This window comes from Tenrec ecaudatus, chromosome 16 (genome assembly GCF_050624435.1).
Source record: "Tenrec ecaudatus isolate mTenEca1 chromosome 16, mTenEca1.hap1, whole genome shotgun sequence".
Lineage (NCBI taxonomy): Eukaryota > Metazoa > Chordata > Mammalia > Afrosoricida > Tenrecidae > Tenrec > Tenrec ecaudatus.
The window spans coordinates 44,867,917-44,890,198 of NC_134545.1; the positions used below are offsets into that span (position 1 = coordinate 44,867,917).

At 38.1% G+C, this 22,282-nt stretch overlaps 1 protein-coding gene and 1 pseudogene across 2 annotated transcripts in view; one reads left to right on the top strand and one right to left on the bottom strand.

Annotated features, from left to right (window-relative positions):
• Nucleotides 1-22,282, bottom strand: part of ADK (adenosine kinase) — a 560,488-nt gene that overhangs the window by 162,279 nt on the left and 375,927 nt on the right. The gene's annotated exons all lie outside the window — the stretch shown is intronic.
• LOC142429527 (uncharacterized protein CXorf38 pseudogene) lies at nt 20,111-20,698 on the top strand (annotated as a pseudogene).

Here is a 22,282-nt window from a genome sequence, read left to right on the forward strand (position 1 = left end):
CACTATGTTTAAATTATGTTCAATTTGTAAACATGAAAATATATCCTGCATATCAGATATTTATATTACGATTCATAACAGTAACAAAATTACAGTTATGAAGTAACAATGCAAATAATTTTATGGTAGGGGGTCACCACAACATGAGGAATTGTATTAAAGGGTCGCAGCATTAGGAAGGTTGAGAGTCACTGAATTAGAAGAAAGTTGTATGTCTCATCAGTGCTACACTGTACACTGACTGGCTCGTCTCTTCTTTGTGATCCTTAGATGGGCTTTGGGTTTCCACTGTGCACTCCCCCTCATTCACATTGAAATTATTTTTTGTTCAGGGACTTTGATGCCTGATAAGTGATCCCATCCACACCTCATGATTACAGATGCTGGTGTGTTTCTTCCATGTGGGCTTTGTTACTTCTGAGCTAGATGGTCACTTGTTTACCTTCAAGCCTTTAAGACTCCAGATGCTATATCTTTTGATAGCCGGGCACCATCAGCTTTCTTCACCACATTTGCTTATGCACCCATTTTGACTTTAGTGATGGAGTCGGAAGGTGAGCATCATGGAATGCCAGGTTATTAGAACAAAGTGTTCTTGCATTGAGGGAGTACTTGAGGAGAGGCCCAATGCCCATCTGCTACCTTAATACTTAACATATTAATATATATACATAGATCAATTTCCCTATCATTATATAAAATATATATTTACATATGTACATGCCTGTATTTAGACCTCTATAAATTCCCTTTGCCTCCTAGTTCTTTCCTCCATTTCCTTTTATTTTCCTCTTGTCCCACTATCATGTTCAGCCTTCATTCAGACTTCAGTAATTCCTTTTGGCTAGATTTCCCTTAATCACGCTCAATCAGGCATCCTATTACCATCCTCACAAATTGATTTTAGATCACTTGTTGTTCTCTTGTACCTGGGTTTGTTAACACCCCCTTTCTTTCCCCCATCTCCCCCTGACTCATGTCTGCGGACCCATTGGTCCCATTGTTTTCTCTGAATTGTTTGTTCTATCTTATCTAGCTAGACCTGCAGAGACAATAAGAAGCACAAAAACAAGACAGAGCAAAAGAAAACAAACAACAACAACAAAAAGAAAAAGCCTATAAATAGTTCAAGGTCTATTAGTTGACCTTGTGGAGCATTTTCCAGTCGAGTCTGATGGGGTGCCTCGCCCTGGCCCCAAAGTCTACATTTGGTATTCCCTGTGTACTTCATTGCTCCGCCCCTTTCTGCTCTGTTGCACACCCTTAGTGTTTCGCCCTGGTGTGGTAGGGCCAGATCGAGCAAAATTCCCATACTGTAAGGCCTTATTTTAAAACAACAAAAACATTTATTAAGCATCAACTATGGACAGGCTAGAACTCTAGAGTCACAGTGGTTGAACACACTGTTAGTCAGCTGCTAACCAAAAGGTCGGTGATTCAGTCACCACCCCTTCCTCCGGAGAAAAAGATACGGCTGCTGGCTACTGACAAAGTTTACAACTTTGCAAATGCTGGGGTCACTCTGAGTCAGAATCAACACAACAGCGCTGGGTTTGGTTTTTGGTTTATGAAACAGGCATTGTGAAAGGCAACAAACCATAAAGAAAAAAACCAAACCAGTCGGCTCCAAGCCATGGTGACCTGATGTATAACAGAATAAAATGCCGTCAGCTCCTGCACCATCCTCCACAATCCTTAATGATCCTCTGCGTTATTAACCCTGATTCCTTGTCTAGAAACTGGTCGTTCCTGATGAAGTGTCCATAGTAAGCAGGCTGAAGTCTCACAAGCTTCACTTCTAAAGGGTATTTTGGCTGCTCTTTCTTTAGGACTGATTTATATGTTCTTACAGCAGCCTATGGTATATTAAATATTCTCTGCCACCTTCGATTCAAATGTATCAATTGTTCTTTTATGTTCCCTATTCATTGTTCAGTTTTCTCATGCATACGAAGAGAAAGCAAAGTGATATCGTGGCCTTCTAGCACTTCAAAGAGGGCTTTTGTAACAGATTTCCTGAATGCAAGACATTGCTGGGTTTACTGACTGCTGCTTCCAGGGGCACGGACTTCTTGATCTAAGTAGAAGGAAATCCTTGACCATTTCATTTTCTGAGCAATTTACCATGAAACAGTTTATCAAATCAGTATGAGACTTTTTTCTTCTTCTTCTTCTTTTTAATGTCCAGGTGTATTTCAGTAAGTGCTTGAAGTCATCTTCATTTTCTTCAAGCAAGGTTATATAATCTGTATATCACAGGCTAATAAGTCCACCATAATCTTGACATCACATTGTTCTTAAAGAATTATTTGTTGAGACTACAGACTGAATAAGTAATCTGAAAGGCTATAACCCTACTGCCCACCCAGGATGCCCATGTACTTCCCCTAAAATTATACTTATAATTAATGCTGGTATTTCACCATTCCACTGGCTAGCTCAGAAATGTATCCCTAGAAATTCTTGACACATAGTAGACATTTTAATAAATTATGAATAAAAGTTTTAAGGATCTAAGGAATATTGAGAAAATTGTGTACATGTCCAACGAATAGCACTGGATGTAAACAATTAAGAAAACAACTTTATAACCAGAGAATCAGAAGGTAAACTCTAGGGCTCTGTTATAAAGAATTATGAGACAAAGTTGGAAAGCAAAGCAATGGGGAAACAGCAAAACTGTCATTAATCCTTAAGAGACATCTTAGAACATGCTTTGAAACGCCGAAGGATAACAAATTTCATTCTCCTGTCATTTCTATAAAATATCCAGATTTCCACTTGCAGCCTGCAGGTCTTTGCATATAGAAACACATTTCTACATATCAGAATCACTTACAAAGTATCAATTTAATTAAAAAGCAAATGCTAAATTTTGGGGTTCACGTTCTTAGACAAACCTGCCTCAGGCAGAAGACTGAATAAACAATATATTTGAAAATGTGATGTTTCTAAAAACAAATTTCACAGCCTTTCTGGGTTTCAGATTTTGTTACTGTAAAATGAAAAGAGAGATTCAGATGGGATTTTAAGCAGATGCTTCTAGCTCCAAAACCTATTTTATGACCAATAGCAAAACTTATTTTCCGTGTGGTTGGCAGTACTGGTGTATGATGAGATAACTGCAAATCATTTGTGGGATTGCTACATGCGGGACAAGCATTTCTGTTAGGGGCAAGGAAAGAATTCTTACTGAAATTATGTCTATAATTGTGATGACTTTTTGATGTACCAACTCGTCTAAGCCAAACTACCCTTTCCAGTTATTCAATCAAAGACAAATGTAGGTATTGTGTGATAGCACTTCATAGATGTAATAAGAGTCCCTAATTGGCTAACTTTAAGATAATTCAAAGGGAGATTATGCCATCCCTTTACAAGAGAGGTTAGGCTTTCCTTGAGCTAAGAAACCATGAGCTTGCGACCATGGAGGTCTATCCAGGTGGTGATAGTACTTTCCTTCATGGACTTCGGACGTGCTTCGGCAGCTCCACATTGCATTAGCAAATTTCTTTTTAATAAGTTCCAATATCCATTATCAGCCACTGGTTGAGTTTCTCTGATTTAATGTTGACATATATAATGATGTTATCCTATATACCTTGGGACAGTGATGATCTTTAAATAGTTTAATTATTTCAATCAATTTCAGTGAATGAGTAGATTTGAGGAATAGGAACATTTACTGATTCTTTACAAAAATGGAGTCTATAATCAGATGAAAATGTAAGGTGCCGTGTTCACTGACTCAGTTTATCTTGCTTCTCTCATTATCTCAGACGTCCCAGTCTTTTCATTATATCTTACTTTTCTTAACCATAATTGGCATGAGAAAAGGATAAAAAATAATTCACATTGTGGAACAACTGCTTGGAGTGTTCACTATATTACTCGTTACTGCTACTTAAAGAGTTAAAGTCTACCACAAAGGTCCATGTGAAAAAGCTGCTATTCAAAGTGTTAAAAGAACAAATTTGTGACTGTGAGGACTGCATGTGAAAGATGGATAATCAATGAGGAAGATCAAAGGAATATTAATGAATTTACATTAGAGTTTGGAAAACAATACTGAAAATCCCTTGGACTGCCTGAAGCAAAACAGTATCGACCCACCATTCAGTAGTTGCTTGATGTCCTACTGACTTAACTGATTATGGATTCCATAAACTAGAAAATTCTCCAAATAAAAGTAAGATAAACTGGGAGAAACAGTCACAACTCACGAGAAACTTATTTATCTTATGTACAAAGAAAACAAACAACAGAAATTAGTAGGCAAAAGTAAACCATTAAAAAAAAGATGGGAAAAGGCTGAAGACAACGCAGATGGATAAACAAATATGGTGAAGAAAGCTGATGGTGCCCAGCTATCAAAAGATATAGCGTATGAGGTCTTAATGGCTTGAAGACAAACAAGTGGCCATCTAGCTCAGAAGCAACAAAGTCCACATGGAAAAAGCACACCAGTCTGTGTGATCATGCGGTGTCAATAGGATCAGGTATCAGAGGACAAAAAATAAGTTGTAAATGTATTTTAATTGTAAATGAGGGGGAGTACGGAGTAGAGACCCAAAGCCCATCTGTAGCAAACTGGACATTCCCTTACAGAAAGGTCTCGGGGTCGGGGGGGAAGATGAGCCAGTCAGGGTATACTATAGCATGGATGAAACATACATATTTCCTCTAGTTCTTTAATGCTTCCTCCTCCCCACTATCATGACCCCAATATTACCTTACAAATCCAGCTAGACCAAAGGATGCACACTAGTACATATAAGAGCTGGAAAAACAGGGAAGAAAGGATGGGTTGGAAAGGGGGAACCGATTACAAGGTTCTACATATAATCTCCTCCCTGGGGGACGGACAACAGAAAAGTCAGTGAAGGGAGACATTGGACAGAGCAAGATATGACAAAATAATAATTTATAAATTATCAAAGGTTCGTGATGGAGGGGGGTGCGTGGAGGGAGGGGAAAATGAGGAGCTGATGCCAGGGGCTTAGGTGGAGAGCAAATGGTTTGAGAAGGATGAGGACAATGAATGTACAAATGTGCTTTACACAATTGATATATGTATGGATTGTGACAAGAGTTGTATGAGCCCCTAATAAAATGAAGGGAAAAAAAAGAAAGAAAGAAAGAAAATGATTAGGGCAAAGAATGTACAGATGTGCTTTATACAATTGATGTATGTATATGTATGGATTGTGATAAGAGTTGTATGAGCCCCTAATAAAATGTTTAATTAAAAAAATGATTTAAAAAAGAAAAGAAAACTCAAATCCTCAAAATTGTACCAATAAGCAACAGCATGATAAAGAGTGAAGGACTAAAGTTGTCAAGGTCTTGGCCATAATCAATGCTCATGAAAGCAGCAGTCAGGAGATCAAAGGATGCATTCCATTAGTAAATCTGCTGCAAAAGATGTCTTTAAGGTGTTGAAAAGGAAAGGTGCTGCTTTGAGGACTAGGGCATCCTTGACTTATGCCATGGTGTTTTCAATCGTCTCATATGCATGTGACATGTGGACCCTAAATAAGGAAAACCAAAGAAGAATTGATGCACTTGAATTATGGTACTGGGGAATAAAACATCTGTCTTAAAAGAAATACAGGCAGACTACTCCTTAGAAGCAAGCATGGTGAGACTTGGTTTCACATACTTTGTATATGTTATCTGGAAAGACCAGTTCTTGTAGGACATCGTTTGGAAAAGCAGACTTAGAACTCAATGCTATTGAGTCAAGGCCGACTTATAGGGATCCCACAGGTTAGAGTGGAACAACCCTGGTGGGTTTCCAAGACTAACTCTTTATGGGAGTAAACATCCTCATCGTTCCCCAGTAGAGCTGCTTGTGGTTTCGAACTGCTGACCTTACGTTTAGTCACCCAATTTGTAACCACTCTGCAACCAGTAAAGCAAAGGGCCAGCAAAAACGAAGGACGAGTCTTTGTAGGATAGATCGACACGGTGGCTGCAACATAAGAACAATTTTGAGCACAGTGCAGGGCTAGGTCGTGTTTTGTTCTGGTGTACAAATGCTTACTATCGGTGGGAGCCAATTGAACACCACCTAACAACAAAACAACATTTTACTTATTATATTTACCAATTTGATTTCAAGACTGGTAAGTCAATTCTTACAAGGTTCGGTCAATAGCATAAAGTAATTAGAAAGTTAAATCCTGGGTTCTTCTCCTATATACAATAGGGCTATTTCTAGTAGTTTGAATAAAGATTATTTTTTTAAAGAATATTTTAAAATTTTCTTTTGTACCTCCAGCAATCACAGTTGTAGTAGACCCAGCAGTTTGGGGTAAAAATTAGTTTGTTTATTGTATATTTAGTAAAAACAATTACAGTAGCACCATTCCCAAATATGCCATGATTGCCGTGGATTGCCTCAAACAAATCTGTGCTAAGATCCACAGTGTAGGGGTATGCTCTTATTTTACTTCTTGAATTCTGACAGCTTACTACATACTGTTAAAAAAAAGAAAAGGTAAGGAAGAGGTAGGGAGCCCATAGCACTGATCACAGAAACCTGAAACCTTTTTTATACATAAAGTGTGGTATAGCCTACACTGAAGTCTTTTTTTCTATATAAATCATTTTATTGGGGCTCATACAACTCTTATCACAATCCATACATACATCAATTGAGCAGGGCACCCTTATACATCCGTTGCCCTCATCAGTCTCAAAATTCGCCTTCTACTTGGGTTCCTGGAATCAGCTCATTTTCCGTTTTCCCTCCCCTTCCCTTCCCTCCCGGCTCCCCCCTCCTGCCTGGACCCTTAAGAATTTATAAATTATTATTTTATCTTATCTTACACTGCCCAGCGTCTCCCTTCACCCACTTTCCTGTTGCCCACTCCCCAGAGAGGAGGTTATATGCAGATCCCCAAGATCAGTTCCCCCTTTCTACACCCCCTTCCCTCCCGGTATCGCCACTTTCACCATTGGTTCTGAGGGGTTCATCTGTCCTAGATTCCCTGTGTTTCCAGATCCCAACTGTACCATTGTGCTTCCTCTGGTCTAACCAGGTTTGCAAGGTAGAATTGGGATCATGATAATTGGGGGGGAGGAAGCGTTTAAGAACTAGAGGAAGGTTTTGAGTTTCATTTTTGCTACACTGAACCCTGAGTGACTCATCTCCCCACTACCCCTCTGCAAGTGATGCCCTCCACTGAAGTCTTAACAGCAATTCTGTCCTCAAAATGAACTAAGAGCATACTTCCAGCTGTCCCTGGCTTCCTCAACTTCTAAAACATACTCCGTATTTTTTTCTTCTTGATACATAAAGGAAGACAGGAGGAGAAAAACTAAAAATTAGTTGAAAATCTATTCCCCAAACCTCCTAAATAACACTGATATTCTACAGAATATATTTGGTTAAATATACAAGAGCAGGGTCACTGCGGGTCAAAGCTAGTATTTTTTTCTTGTAGTTCAATGGCCAAGAATACATATATAGACAAAAGAGGCTGAGTACTTGAAATATACTATGAATTGGTTTTTACTTTCAAAACATTCTAACTCACTGATAAGCTATTTACAGTGATTTACAGTGAGAAAAGTATGGAACAACCTCAATTGTATATGCAATCCTTATGTAAAAAATAAGCATAACTCATATGGCAGGCTGCTGTTCTCTATTTCAGAACTAGCATAGGAACCATGTGATACATTCGTTGCTACAGTAACTACATTTCAATAGTGAGCCAGCGATCGAATAGGTATGTAAAACATGTATAAGTTGTCAATATGTAATCGATATCCTAAAGTTTCAATAATTTAATCTCCTTTCATAAACTTAATATAATTTCATTGTATTAGATATTATAATAAAAAAGTCCACCTCTTCTACCTTTCTTTTAAAAATTAAGTTATTAAATCCTCTTACTCTATCATAATTTTCACAATTAAGAAAACAAATGAACAGTATGCCATGGTTTCTGTTGCCTTATAGAAAATTCTTCTACTTCGTAGGGAAGTATGAATGTATGGATGTGCTTTATACAATTGATGTATGTATATGTATGGACTGTGGTAAGAGTTGTATGAGTCCCTAATAAAATGTAAAAGAAGAAAAGAGAAAAAAATGATTAGGGCAAAGACTGTACAGATGTGCTTTATACAATTGATGTATGTATATGTATGAACTGTGAAAAGAATTGTATGAGCCCCAATAAATTGTTAAAATTAAAAAAAAATTTTAAAAAAAGGTTCGAAAAAAAAAATGTTCAATGTCTGATGTGATATAAGGTGATTGAATTTCATTCTTGGTCAATAGCAAAAATGCTCTCTGCCTAATCTATTGTACTGTTAGGACATAGTGACATTTTTAAGTTGATAATTAGGGAAGCCATTGCTGAGTGAGCACCATCAGGATCTCAATATTTATTCTAAGAGCTTTGTGGCCAAAGCAACTGTGGAATAAAGATTTTACCACAAATTAGAAGTTATTGATGATTTTTTCTAGATCACCCTCTGGTTGTCCTGCATTTTAATGAGATATTTCCAATAAATTTAATTTTATATCTATATTTAATATTCCATACAGTATATTTACTTTAAAAATTTCTGTATGATATCATTTACGAATAGAACACTTAACTTTCTCTGACAATTATGAATGCATGTATGCATCTATCTCTATCCTTCATAAAAGCTATGAAATAGCTAAATATATGTTGTACCAATGACTAAGAAACAAAGATTTCATCAGGTGAGTTAAGAATATTAAGAAAAAGGGCATCCTCCCAAAATAAATTATTTTTTTAAATTCAAGTCTATATCGAAATTCTTACTACCTTAAACCCATAATCATAGTACCTGGTTTGTTTACCATAATGACGGTAGCACTAGGGCTACACACTACGGTAAGCTACATATTTATGTATTACAAAATTAATTTTTCATACAAATATTTGGAATTTTTTGATAAAGAAACATTTCCTGTGGGAAATAAAAACTTGTCACTATGACAATATTAATCTCGGGCTATTTTTATAACAAATGACACTGCTACAAGCTTCACCGTATTTCATAATGCAGATAGTGATTTTGACTTGAAAAGTATTTTCCACTGTAATAACTTAGGGAAAATTACACAGCAACAAAGTAGGCTATAGTTATAATTAAGATATTTTTACTTGTAAATTAAGATAATTCAAAAATTTTCTTATCATATAAAATGTATATAAAGCAATATTCCTGCAGGAAGTGAGATGTACAATCAACTTGTATTGATATACCAAAGAATAACTTCTGTATTTTTGCTGTTTGAGTATATTGTTTTCATTCATTGGCTCCGGGGTACCAAACGCAGCAAATTGATCTTCAGAAACTTCAGAAGGTCCCCAAGATGCATTAAACTGCAACCCTGCCTATGTGATTCATGTTGTACTATCAAAAGGCAAATCATACAGCTTACTATCCTTATAAAAATAGAAGTAATTTCTAAAGATACTATACTTCCAAGCCATAGCTTCAAGTCTGTGTTAAAGATTGTGCTGATTTAACTACTGGTACAGATAGGATCAAAGTGTCCCAGGTTTGCATTGCTTATGCAGTTAACCTAAAGGTCATTGGTTCAAACTCACCAGAAGTTCAAACTTCACTCTAGGTCAGTGGTTCTCAACCTTCCTAATGCCGAGACCCTTTAATACATTTCCTCATGTGTGGTGACCCCCAACCACAAAATTATTCTTGCTGCTATTTCTTAACTGTTATTTTGTTATTGTTATGAATGGGGTAACCCCTGTGAAAGGGTGCTTCAACCCCCAAAGGGGTCATGGCCCCCAGATTGAGAACCACTGTGCTAGGTGGTACTAGCCTGCTTTTGTAAAGATGTGACTACATTCTGCTAGCATAAAGATTCATAGGTTTAGCCTTGGAAACTGTGGGGCAGGTCAACTTTGTCTTCTTGGGTCACTGAATAAGAACCTACTTGATGGCAATGATTTTGTCCTTTGAAAGGGGACAGATGAGCGTCCAAGGAAGGATGCAAAAATTGTGGTTCATTTCACAGATTATTAAATAGCACTGTTAATGCAAATTAATGAACTATAGCTCCCCCGAACAACATTGATGAATCTTATAAACATGTTAGGGTAAACATTTGTATAATCTAATTTCTTTCCATAATCAACCATTCATACTTCTTCCTCTGGGCTACAATGGTCACTGAAAGTCACCCCTTATAACACAAAAGTTCCTTCCAAGTTTACAAAACCTGAGAGGTAACCTATATTTGGATTTAAAAACAAAATGGCTTACTATTACTTATGATATAATCACAGATTATGTTCCTAATTTTAACCTGAATATATTTTATGCCCTATTAATGATTAGTAGTTACTTTAACTGTTTTTTAGTATTTCAAAGATGAAATTATATGTCTATAAATTAATTTTAGAGACAATCCATGATTTTCAATAACTTAAGTATTTCTCCCATTTAATATTGACTCCTAATATATTATACTGCAATTAATACATTAAGGGGAAAAATTACATCTGCACAAAAATAATATATCACATTGATGTTCGATCCTTTACACTAAAAAGTACATATTTTAAGTACATATTTTTAATAATAATATTTAATCTGTAAATCTTGAGAGATAGTAAATGGATTAATAGTTACCTAGGGGCATGCAGGGCAGGATAGGGGGAATTGAGGAGCTAACAAGTATGAAAAGAGAATATTCTGTGATTTTGGTGATGATTGTATTAATTTTATCTTAAATAACTGTCCTTTATTTATTTTTAAAATAATTTTATTGGGGGCTTGTACAACTCTTATCACAATCCATACATCCATCCATTGTGTCAAGCACATTTGTACATTTACTACCATCATCATTCTCAAAACATTTGCTTTCTACTTGAGCCCTTTTTTCACCTACCTCTCACCCCCCCCTTCATGAACCCTTGATAATTTATAAATTATTATTATGTTGTCATGTCTTACACTGCCTGACATCTCCCACCATCCACTTTTCTGTCGTCCATCCTCCAGGGAGAGAGTTATATGTGGTTCCCCCTTTCTACCCTACCTTCTCTCCACCCTCTGGTACCACCACTCTCATCACTGGTCCTGAAGGGATCATCTGTCCTGGATTCCCTGGCTTCTAGTTCCTATCTGTATTCCCTGTATTTCTTTCTGCATTCCGTGTTTCCAGTTCCTATGTGCATACAGTTCCTATCCTCTCATCTAGCCGGATTTGTAAAGTAGAATTGGGATCATGATAGTGCAGGGGAGAAAGCATTTAAGAACTAGAGGTAAGTTTGTATGTTTCATCATTGCTATACTGCACTCTGACTGGCTTGTCTCCTTCCTGTGACGACCCTTCTATAAGGGGATGCCCAGCTGCCTACAGATGGGCTTTGGGTTCTCACTCCTCACTTCCCCTCATTCACAATGATATGATTTGTTGTTCTTTGATGCCTGATATCTGATCCCTTCGACACCTCGTTATCACACAGGCTGGTGTGATTCTTCTATGTGGATTTTGTTGCTTCTGGGCTAGATGGCTGCTTGTTTACCTTCAAGCCTCTAAGACTCCAGATGCTGTATCTTTTGATAGCCAGGCACCATCAACTTTCTTCACCACATTTGTTTATGCATCTGCTTTGTCTTCAGCGATTGTGTCGGGAAGGTGAACATCATGGAACGCCAGTTTAATAGAACAAAGTGTTCTTGCACTGAGGGAGTACTTGAGTGGAGGCCCAATGCCCATCTGTTTCCTTAATATTAAACCCATAAATCTATGCACGTAGATCTATTTCCCCATCAACATGTATAAATATATTTACATATGCACATGCCTGTATTTAGACCTCTTTAAATGCCCTTTGCCTCCTAGTTCTTCCCTCTATTTCCTTTGACTTACCTCTTGTCCCTCTATCATGCTCAGCCTTTATTTGGGTTTCAGTAATTCCTCTAAGTTGCATTGTCCTTGATCAAGCCCTACCAGGACTCTTACACCCTCCTAGCCACTGCTTTTGGATCACTTCTTCCCTTGTCCCTGAGTTTGTTAACACCTCTTCATTTCCCCCACCTCCGCCTCTGCAATGTCCCCTCAGAATTGTTGTTCCATTTGTTTTCGCCTCTAGACTTTTTATCCAGCATATCTTATCTAGATAGACCTGCAGAGATAATAATACGCACAAAAACAAGACAGAGCAAAACAAAGCAAATAGAAAACAAAGCAACCACAACAACAAAACACCAATGACAAAAAATAGAAAAGCCTGTAAATAGTTCAAGGTCTGTTTGTTGACCTTCAGGAGTGTTTTCCCTTTGAGTCTGATGGGGTGCCATGCCCTTGCCCCAAAGTCTATTTTTGGTACTTCCTTGCTCTGCTCTCCTTGCTGTTCTGTTGCACACCCTTGCATCAGTGTGGTGTCTTGCATCAGTGTGGTGGGGTCAGATCGAGTGCAATTCCCACACTGTGTCTCCAGTGTTTTCCCCTGTAGTGAGGGATGCCATTTCTCATAGTGCTGCCAGCCATATGGTCAGTCCTCTTTGTGCACTGGCTGCTCTCAGTGGGGATATTGTCTTCAAGGCTTGCTAGGCCAGGATGTGCTCCACTTTCACTTCCTCCATCTTCATTTGCACCCATGTGCTCTGATCAGACATGTCCCTCTCACTTAGGTGTAGCTGCAGTGCTGTCCTCTGAAGTGAATTCTTCTGGAGGGAAGGACAGCCATCCATGTAGTTGGGATTGGGGTCAGTCCCTGCATTAACTCTTATTATGATTTGAACAATTATATATATTTCAAAGTTATATTGGCACTTAATCCACATCACACAATTCAATAGTTCAATTATATCAAGAAGAGTTGTACAATCATCCCCACCATCACTTTTAGAAGACTTTCCTTATTCTCCCATGCTTCAATCACTTTTATATGCCAATTAAAAAATATTTAATCTGAGATCATTTGACAATTTAATATGTATAACATAGTATATTTACTTTTAGTCTCAAGAAATTAAGGGTTTGAATTGTTCGACTTATTAAATATATAAAACTTAAAGCCCTGGATTATCCTTTTCACAGGCCAACAATATAATTTTGTCAAGTGCACAAACTTTTATTGCTTGATCCCAATTACAACTAAATGCAGACCCCTTTCTTCCAATGATTGGGAATTTTGGTTCACCTCTCACCACAACTTGATATTGTCTTCATTTTAGAAATTCTGGTGGGTGCTCTTGCTATTTTACTTTACTCATTTAAAGATTTATTTGATAACTAATGAAATTAAGTTGTCATTTGCTGGCCATTTCTATGAAAGATTTTCTTTAGGCCTGAGGAGAAATGGAGTTAGAAACACTGGATTGCAAAAATGTATGGAAGCATGAGGAGACAATGGAGGGAGGAAACGAGCCAGTCAGGGTGCAGTGTAACAACAATGAAACATTACAACTCTCCTCTAATTCTTAAATGCTCCCTCCCCCCACACTATCATGATCCCAATTCTTCCCTACAAATGTGGCTAGACCAGAGGATGTACACTGATACAGACAGAAACTGGAAGCACAGGGAATCCAGGACATATGATCTCGTCAGGACCAGTGGTGGAGAGTGGCGGAGGGTGGAGGGCATATAACCTCTTCCCTGGTGGAAGGACAACAGAAATGTGGGTGAAGAGAGGGAGATGTCGGACACTGTAAGACATGACAAAATAATAATCATTTATAAGTTATTAAGGGTTCATGAGGGAGGGGAGCAGGAAGGGAAGGAAAAAATGAGGAGCTAATACCCAGGGCTTAATTGGAGAACAAATGTTTTGAGAATGATGAGGCCAACGAATGTACAAATGTGCTTGACACAATGGATGGATGGATGGATGGATGGACTGTGCTAAGAATTGTATGAGGTCCTTCTCTGTCTTCCCCGGCCCTCCGCTGCCGCAGCCATGAAGGTCGAGCTGTGCAGCTTCAGCGGGTACAAGATTTACCCCGGGCACAGGCGGCGCTACGCCAGGACCGACGGAAAGGTTTTCCAGTTCCCGGATGCAAAATGCGAGTGGGCATTCCTTTCCCAGAGGAACCCTCGGCAGAGAAACTGGACCGTTCTCTGCAGGAGGAAGCGCAAGAAGGGGCAGTCGGAAGAAATCCAAAAGGAAAGAACCCGCCGAGCAGTCAAACTCCAGAGGGCCATCGCGGGTGCAGCTCTTGCTGATATCATGGCCCAGAGGAATCAGAAGCCTGAGGTTAGACAGGCCCAGCGAGAACAGGCCCTCAGGGCTGCCAAGGAAGCAAAGAAGGCAAAGCAAGCTTCTAAAAAGACAGCAATGGCCGCTACTAAGGACCCCACAAAGGCAGCACCTGAGCAAAAGATGTGCAGCCCGTGCACGCTCCCTGGGTCGGTGGGAAACGCTTAAGTTGGCAGCTGAGACTTTCTAATAAAGATGCAAGTATAAAAAAAATTTAAAAAGAATTGTATGAGCCCCAATAAAAAGATCTTTAAAAAAATTAAAGTTAAAAAAATACTTCCATATACAAAATCCTGAAATAACCGTGATCTATGAGGAACTGCTTAGAGAGACAAGCAGGCTAAACAGGTGTGGGAGGGAGCATGGGACATACTCATGAATATATGTTTGACTGAGGGTGTCTGTACATGTGCAAATACATCGGTGCATCCAGTGGAACATACAGTGGGCACAGTCAGGAAAACTTCTCAGTAGACATAACCAAACACCTTAAGGGAGCGAGTCACTGGCTCTCGGGCATTCAGGCCCATAGTTTCAGGGAGCTCTAAGGTCAATTGGTAATTCACAAAGACAATGTTCTACTACTTCCTACTTTGGTAAGTAGTAAGGGAGGGTTTAAAAGACAGTACACAGTCATCTAAGGTATAAATATTGGTCTCTTCCCATATGGAGGAAAGAAGATTGATAAAAAGCAGAAGACACATGAAAATAATTAATCCAAAGAACTTAATGGATCATACAAACATCAGTCTTCATGAAACTGAACTCAGAAGAACTAGATGGTGCCAAGTTACCACTACTGACTGCTCTGAAAGGATCATATTAGAAGTCTTGTACAGAGTAGAAAACAATAGCGCTAAAAGCATAAAGAAGACTAAACGTACTGGTTGGATAGACTGACAGAATTCCCAAGACAATCAAGTGTAGACACTAAACTCGTTGTCTGACTCTTTTCAGCTGAAACATGAACAGGCGTAGAAGGGGGAGCAGTAGCAACAGAGCATACTTTGACAAAGTTCAGAGGTTTACAGGAATGAAGGAGGACTACGCGCAGAGAACACGGGGAAGAAGTAGGATAAGTGATGTTACACAGCGGGCACTGTGATGAATAAACAAACAAAATGCCTATGAATTGCTGAATGTAAACCTTCACCTTTCCTGTTTCACTTACCTATTAGCAAATGCTAGAATGAGAAGCACACTGTTTAAAGTATTCTCGTTATATAAGACAGTATTGCGATAACACTGCATATTTTAAAATCAAATTATGTTTGCACGCAGTAGATAAGCGTAACATGTCATACAATATTGTTCAAATGTCTAGGAATATTATGTAAATTACTGAAAATATTAATTGTAGTCAAACCACCCAGTGCTATCAAGTTGATCCTAAACAGGGCTTTCTGAGGCTGTACATTTTTATAGACGTAAATGACCTCTTTTGCCCACAGAGTGACTGGTGGTTTTGAAATACTAGTCTTGGTGTATACAGTTCAAGGTTTAACCAACATGGACACTGGCGCTTCTGCTAACAGTGATAGGCCTATATGATTTAACTGTGAAGAAAATAAAAATGATGATGTTTTGATTATTAGAGGATCCCGATTACCTTCTGTCTACTACATTAAGTCAGACCACGTTTACTATGCCCCTATTCTACTCTATTTAACAGCATGTAACCATATTAAAGTACAGATGTAGTAATGGTGCTAGTACTGCTTAGAAACATAGCTTCTCATTGTGATGCAGAGGGGCAAGCCAGTGCAGAGACAGCTACCATCAGACTTTTTCCTCTTAATACTCAGGTACAATTATCAATGAAGGAGTATATAACTGAGCCTCTGTCTGTTTCTCCCAGTAGACTACGTTCCATGAAAGCAGGATCAAGGCTATTCTTGCTTACCAAAGTATCCCTGATAGCTAATTCATTAACTCTTTGCTATGTAGTTGAGAGTCAATCCTAAGTCGTGGAGATCCCATGTTTCAGAGTAGAACAAAGAGTTATCAATGGCTGGTTTTTTAGAAGTAGATGGCCAGTCCTTTTTTTCTGGGGCATTCTTCTCTGGGTGAACTCAGTTACTAACCATTTGCACCACAGAGGGACTCCATCTGATATATGTTGCTGTTTCCAAAAATCCAAATGCACTGCCAAGGAGTCAATGCCGACTCATAGGAACCCTAGAGGACAGGGTAGAACTGCCTTGTGAATGTCCAAGACTATGGTAGTAGAAGGCCCTGTCTTTCTCCCTTGGAGTGGCTGGTGTTTCAAACTGCTGACCTTGTGGATGTCAGTCACTCTTAACCACTATGCCACAAGGGCTCCTATGTTACTGTTTGGTTCCATCAAGTCCATTTCTACTCACTTTGACCCCATTTGAGAGAGTAGAATTGTCCCATAGGTCTTTCTCCCATGGAGCTGCTTATTGAGTCAGAACCTTTTGGTTAGCAACAGAGCATTTACTAGTTTCCACACCCAAGGATTCCTTCTGTATATCATCTGATGATATATAGTAACCACCTAATTAAATGGTTAGGAAATAAATGAAAAAAAAAAAAAAAGGCAGGAATTCCAACTTCTGCCTAGTTTTCTAGATTAATGGAAATTTGATCCCTAAATAGTTAGTTACTTTATTCCAAAAAGACCTTGTTTCATTTACTTGTTCAGCCATAATCTTAGAGTCAACAATGTACAGTACCTGTTTAAAGGGTAGGGGAAACGGCAGTGAACTTGACTCAAAGTCTTTAGACTTGTGGCACAAATTACACACAAATAATGTTCATTCTTGCTTCAGTGGCTTACACAAGTGTGCAGAATTTTCTTTTCACTTCCTTCGGAATTGCCTAGATGGCAGAAAATTTGTTCCCATTACCTGTACCATGAAGTTTCCTGGGACTCTCCATTTACTGACAGGGTCGTCAGATAAACAGGATGGCCAGATAAAAATAAATTTCAAGGAAGTGACTAGCTTTGACATATAAATATTTCCTAAATATTACACACTGCATTCCAAATTAAAACTTAAGCATCTTTTAAAAAGTATTTTTATTTGCTAACTGGCAATTTTCTCCTTTGCCAACTTTCCATTGTAATTATATTCAGAAATACAGAAATTAACATTTAATTATTCTCTTCAGTAGGAATTTTGTTGATCCATGGCCTACATAATTAATAAACAGTTAACAATGAATCCAAAAATTAAAATTTCAATGAAGATTAATTTATAAATTTACAGCAGTATTTGTAATAATGAAAAAATGGAAATTGTAAAATGCCCAACAATAGAGGACTAATGAAAGTAAATGGTAATACATACCTATTCAAAATGATAATTGAAAGAACAATGAATGGCACTGATAATGCATAAAATAATATTATGTAAAAATAAATATAATCAAAACACTAAAAGTAATTCAATTTTATTTTTAAGTTGCATGTATTGAACAGTTGGCCATGTCCTTCTGTCAATGTCATGGATGGAAAAGGAAAGCTAATGAATTTGTCAAGAAAAAAGAAAACAAAATTGCTAGGAGAATTCATGTGAGAATTAGAAAAGTCTGAATATAGACTATTATGTCAAGAGAGATTTTAATATTTTTTTGCTATTTTTCTATATTTTTCATCTCCATAATGATTATGCACTGTTATTATAATTGGAAAAATGCTTCAAGATATTATTTTTGCATTGATTTCACCTATTATATATGGGCCAAAAAGGTGATCTGACAACTAAACCAGGGACATTATGGTATTTTGCAATGTTTTTTTCCAATGTTCAGAAAAAAGGAAAAGAAAGAAAAATCCAGAGTCCAGTCATTGTAATTCTACATCCTTGCCATATAGTGATTTTTGATACATTAAAATCATATTTTTAATGGCTAGTCTCATAAATATTCCACTTCCTCCATTTGGTATTAAAACAAACAAAGAAAAAATCAACCAGTGACTAGTAATCAAGAATACCTCCTGAATCCACTCTGAATTACTACTTAATTATAATAACATTCATGGTAGCCACATATATATTTCACCTATTTCACAGTTGCCTAAATATCTTCAGCAACAATCACAAATCTTGCTAATTTATTTTGCGATATTCTTGTGCTGTATTTCTGGACTCCACATAACAAGAAAGAGAAACTCTGACTTCTGCATAACAGATGTAAAGTTTGAGTATAAAGAAGTAAATTGAATTCATCTGGTTAGGAGGTAGGAACTGAAGAGATCATTTTTGCATTAATATGATGCTGATACAGAAAGTTTGTGTTTCCTAAGGCAGCTCAAAAAGAAAAAAAATTTCTAAAAACTGTCAATGCAAGTTGCTCTGATGCTGGAACAAAAGAATTCTACTTATCAAATTAAATGTCACCTCTTCATTTGAACAAATTATACTATAACTCTAGTAACTAATAATATTTCCATACTTAATAATGAGCTTTATTGAAGTTGATTACTTGAAAGCATACACTGTGTCTCAAAATGAATTATTAATTATAGTTCAAAAGGAATAGTAGTTTCATAGTAATTGGGACACCAAATCCATTTGACCCTGAAAATAATTAACTAAATCCTATAGGAAGCAGTATTTCTGAATGAAAGTTAGAATACCTTGCAAAGAAAAAAATAGTAAAAAACCGGAGGAGTCAATCAGACCCTGACGATAGAAAGAGTGTAAGTAAGTCTTCTGGTTTGGAGGCAAAATTTGGGAATGCGGAGCTGACGTCCCCTGGTTTCTATTCTCTAAATGAACTGAAAGCAGAGAGTTGAGGAATGCTATTGGGGGAAGCACTCAGTCCTTGGGCTTGTTAAATTAGTGCAGGTGCAACACAAGATTGAGGCCTTGAAACGATTCATCTAGATCCCAAGTCTACGCTGAATCCCATATGTGAAAACACATTCCAGATCCCAATTTTGAAAAATTGAGAGATAAAAGAATGTTCTAATATAAATATACATATAAAACAGTGTTAATATTCTTAGAGATTACGGGATACTCTGTGCAGGGTACAGTTTCTGGCACAGAATGCTTAATTAATGGATTCTGGTTAGATTGAACTACATTATATCTCTAGAGTGCCTTAAGAATTAAAATAAAGTTTCAGTTTTCTCTCTCTTTTAAAAATCTACCACTATGGGACTTTACTATTTCACCCACTTGTTGAGTTGCTCCCAATTCATAGTGACTCAACATACAAGAAAACAAACCACTGCCTGCTTTACATCCTCACAATTATTGCTATGTTTAAGGTCATTATTGAAGGCACTTTATCAGTAAACTTGTTGAGGGCATTTCCCTTGCTCAATGATCCTTACTAGGCATGATGTCCTTTCCCCAGGGATTGGTTTCTCCTGATAAGATGTCCCAAGTATGTGAGAAAAACTGGGCCATCCTTTGCTTCCAAGAAGAAATCTGGCGATATTTTTCTGTTCTTTCTTCCGATAGTCCATGTTATTCAATATTCCTTGGAAATTCTATAATTTCAATGCTTCAATTCTGCAGTCTTCCTTTGTCATTTCCCAGCTTTTGCATACATATGCGGCAATTGAAAATATCATGATTTAGGCAGCTTTCAGGGCGTGTGAGGATCATGGTGGCCCTAGCTGACTGAGGGCCTCAACTCTAGGAAACACAAGAAACTCGGGCAGTGCCTGTTGCTGCTGTGGGCTTAGTAGGCCTTGAAGTGCTTACCTCACACTGAAGAGCAGCTGGTAACACAGGCCCCACGACTAGCAGTTTCAGTTTCTATGTCAAGTGTGAGCCAAGTGGAAAAAGGAGATTTTGAACCATCACACCAACAGAAATGAAAACATCCACTGGAGGAACTGCCAGCCAGGGCACTGGTCCATTAACTCTTATGGTGTGGCCAAGGCCTTCATGCCCTGCAGACTGGCTGACAAGCGAGGACCCCAAGGACTGTGACAACATGACCCTTTTAAGTCTGAGAGATATTTGTGACCACAGGGAATAAAAAAAAGCTACAAAAGTGATTAAGTGTCAGAATGAGACCATGCATTTTCTTCAGAAATTAAAGTCCATTATCTTCTTTGTGACTTTGAGATTTTTAGAAGAAAATCAAAAATTTCCCAAATGAATTCTAGGATATCTCAGAGTTTGTGGAGGTCAACTGTACAGCAGAACAATTGTTGATATCTGACAGGGCTGTTCACATGCCTGACGATGATCGACGAGATGGGTGTGAATGTGGAACAATAATTTTATCTGCGAGTCAAGTAAATGAAATTGAAATGGAATTACTCAAGGAAAAACCTCAAGAGATTTCTCTTTCAGCAGAAGAGCAAGAAGTGTTGCCTGAAGAATTGGTGAGGAAATCTCGGAGAAATAATGAAGACCATAGAAATGATCTCACAGAAGAGGAGCAGAAACTACACAGCCTCCATTGTCTAGCCTCAGAGACAGGACTCAAAGGAGGCCTACGGAGAGAGGCCCGATGAGAGCGCCTAAGGCTACCCCTGGATACAAGTCAGACCTCTTCTGTGACAACCAGCACACCATCTCATCCATCCTTGCCTCAGCGGAGGAAAAACGTCTGAGTAGGCTTTGGAAGTTTGTATTTTAATATCCGTAAGCTTGGAGTTATATAGCTTAGACCCATAAAACAAAATATTGGATATACCTTGGCCAAAAATTTCTTACTACTCAGACTTTTCCCCTCCTATTTAAAGGGAAATTATTTTTTTATTGTGATACATTTATATGTGGAGTCTTGGTGGCACTTGATGTGAACACACCCACTGATGGCTCCACGGGACAAAGATCGACAGCCTCAGTAAACCCTGTGGAGAAGATCTTCGCTGCCCTCTACGGTCTCTATGAGTGTGAGTCAAGTTGTGGGCAGTGGACAGTTGGTTTGGTAAAACACATTTATCATGTCTTATGTGCATAATTCCGTGACATAAAAGTGAATTTTCAGTGTAGCCAAGAGGAATTGCCAAAACTCAAATGAAGGCCGAACATGATAATGGGACAGGAGGAAATTAAAAGAAACAGAGGAAAGATGAGGAGGGAAAGGACATTTATAGAGGTCTAAATACAGGCATGGATATGTGTAAATACATTTATATATAATGATAGGGGAATAGATCTATATACATACAGTAGCCAATTGGACACCCCCTGTCAGAAAAGTTACAAGAGACGAGTCAGTCAGGGTGCAGTATAACACTGAAGAAACACACAACCTTCCTCTAGTTCTTTAATGCTCCCCCTCACACACACAATCATGACCCAACTTCTATCTTACAAATTGGGCTAGACCAGAACATATATTCCGGTACAGATAAGAGCTTGCAACACAGGGAATCCAGAGCAGATAAACCCCTCCGGACCAATAAGGGGAGCAGCAGCAATATTAGGAGGGTAAGAGTAAGGAGTTGGGGGAGTAAGGGGAAACTGGTCACAGTAATCAACTTAGGGCCCCCTTCCAAGGGGTACAGACAGCAGAAAAGTGGGTGAAGGGAGACAGCGGTTGGTATAAGACATGAAAAAAAAATTATCAAGGGGATATAGGGGAGGGAGGAAAAAAAATGAGGAGCTGATACCAAGGGCTCAAGTAGAAAGAAAATGATTTGAAAAAGATGACAACATATGTACAGATGTGTTTGACACAATGAATATATGTATGGATTGTGATAAGAGCTATAAGAACCCCCAATAAAATAAAAAATATTAAAGTACATTTGGGTGGGGGTCTAAACAAACTGTTCACTCTAACAAATGCAGCGGCAGAGCAACCTCCAAAGAGATTAAATTGCTAACAGAAGTTCAGTAACTATATCATTCTAGAGTAAAATGCAGCCAAACCATTCACTCTCAATAAGAACTGAGATATCTATATACTATGCATGGTTAAAATCAGGTTCAATGTAGATGCCCATTCCAGATGACTTAGATCATGATATTCTAATTTGGAATAGGTGAAGAGTGAAAGTAGCATAGAATACTAGCCATAATAATGATAACAATGATCCAATGTGCTATTCTAACACAAAGATGCAGTCATACGAGGCTACTCACTTCCAATCTTAT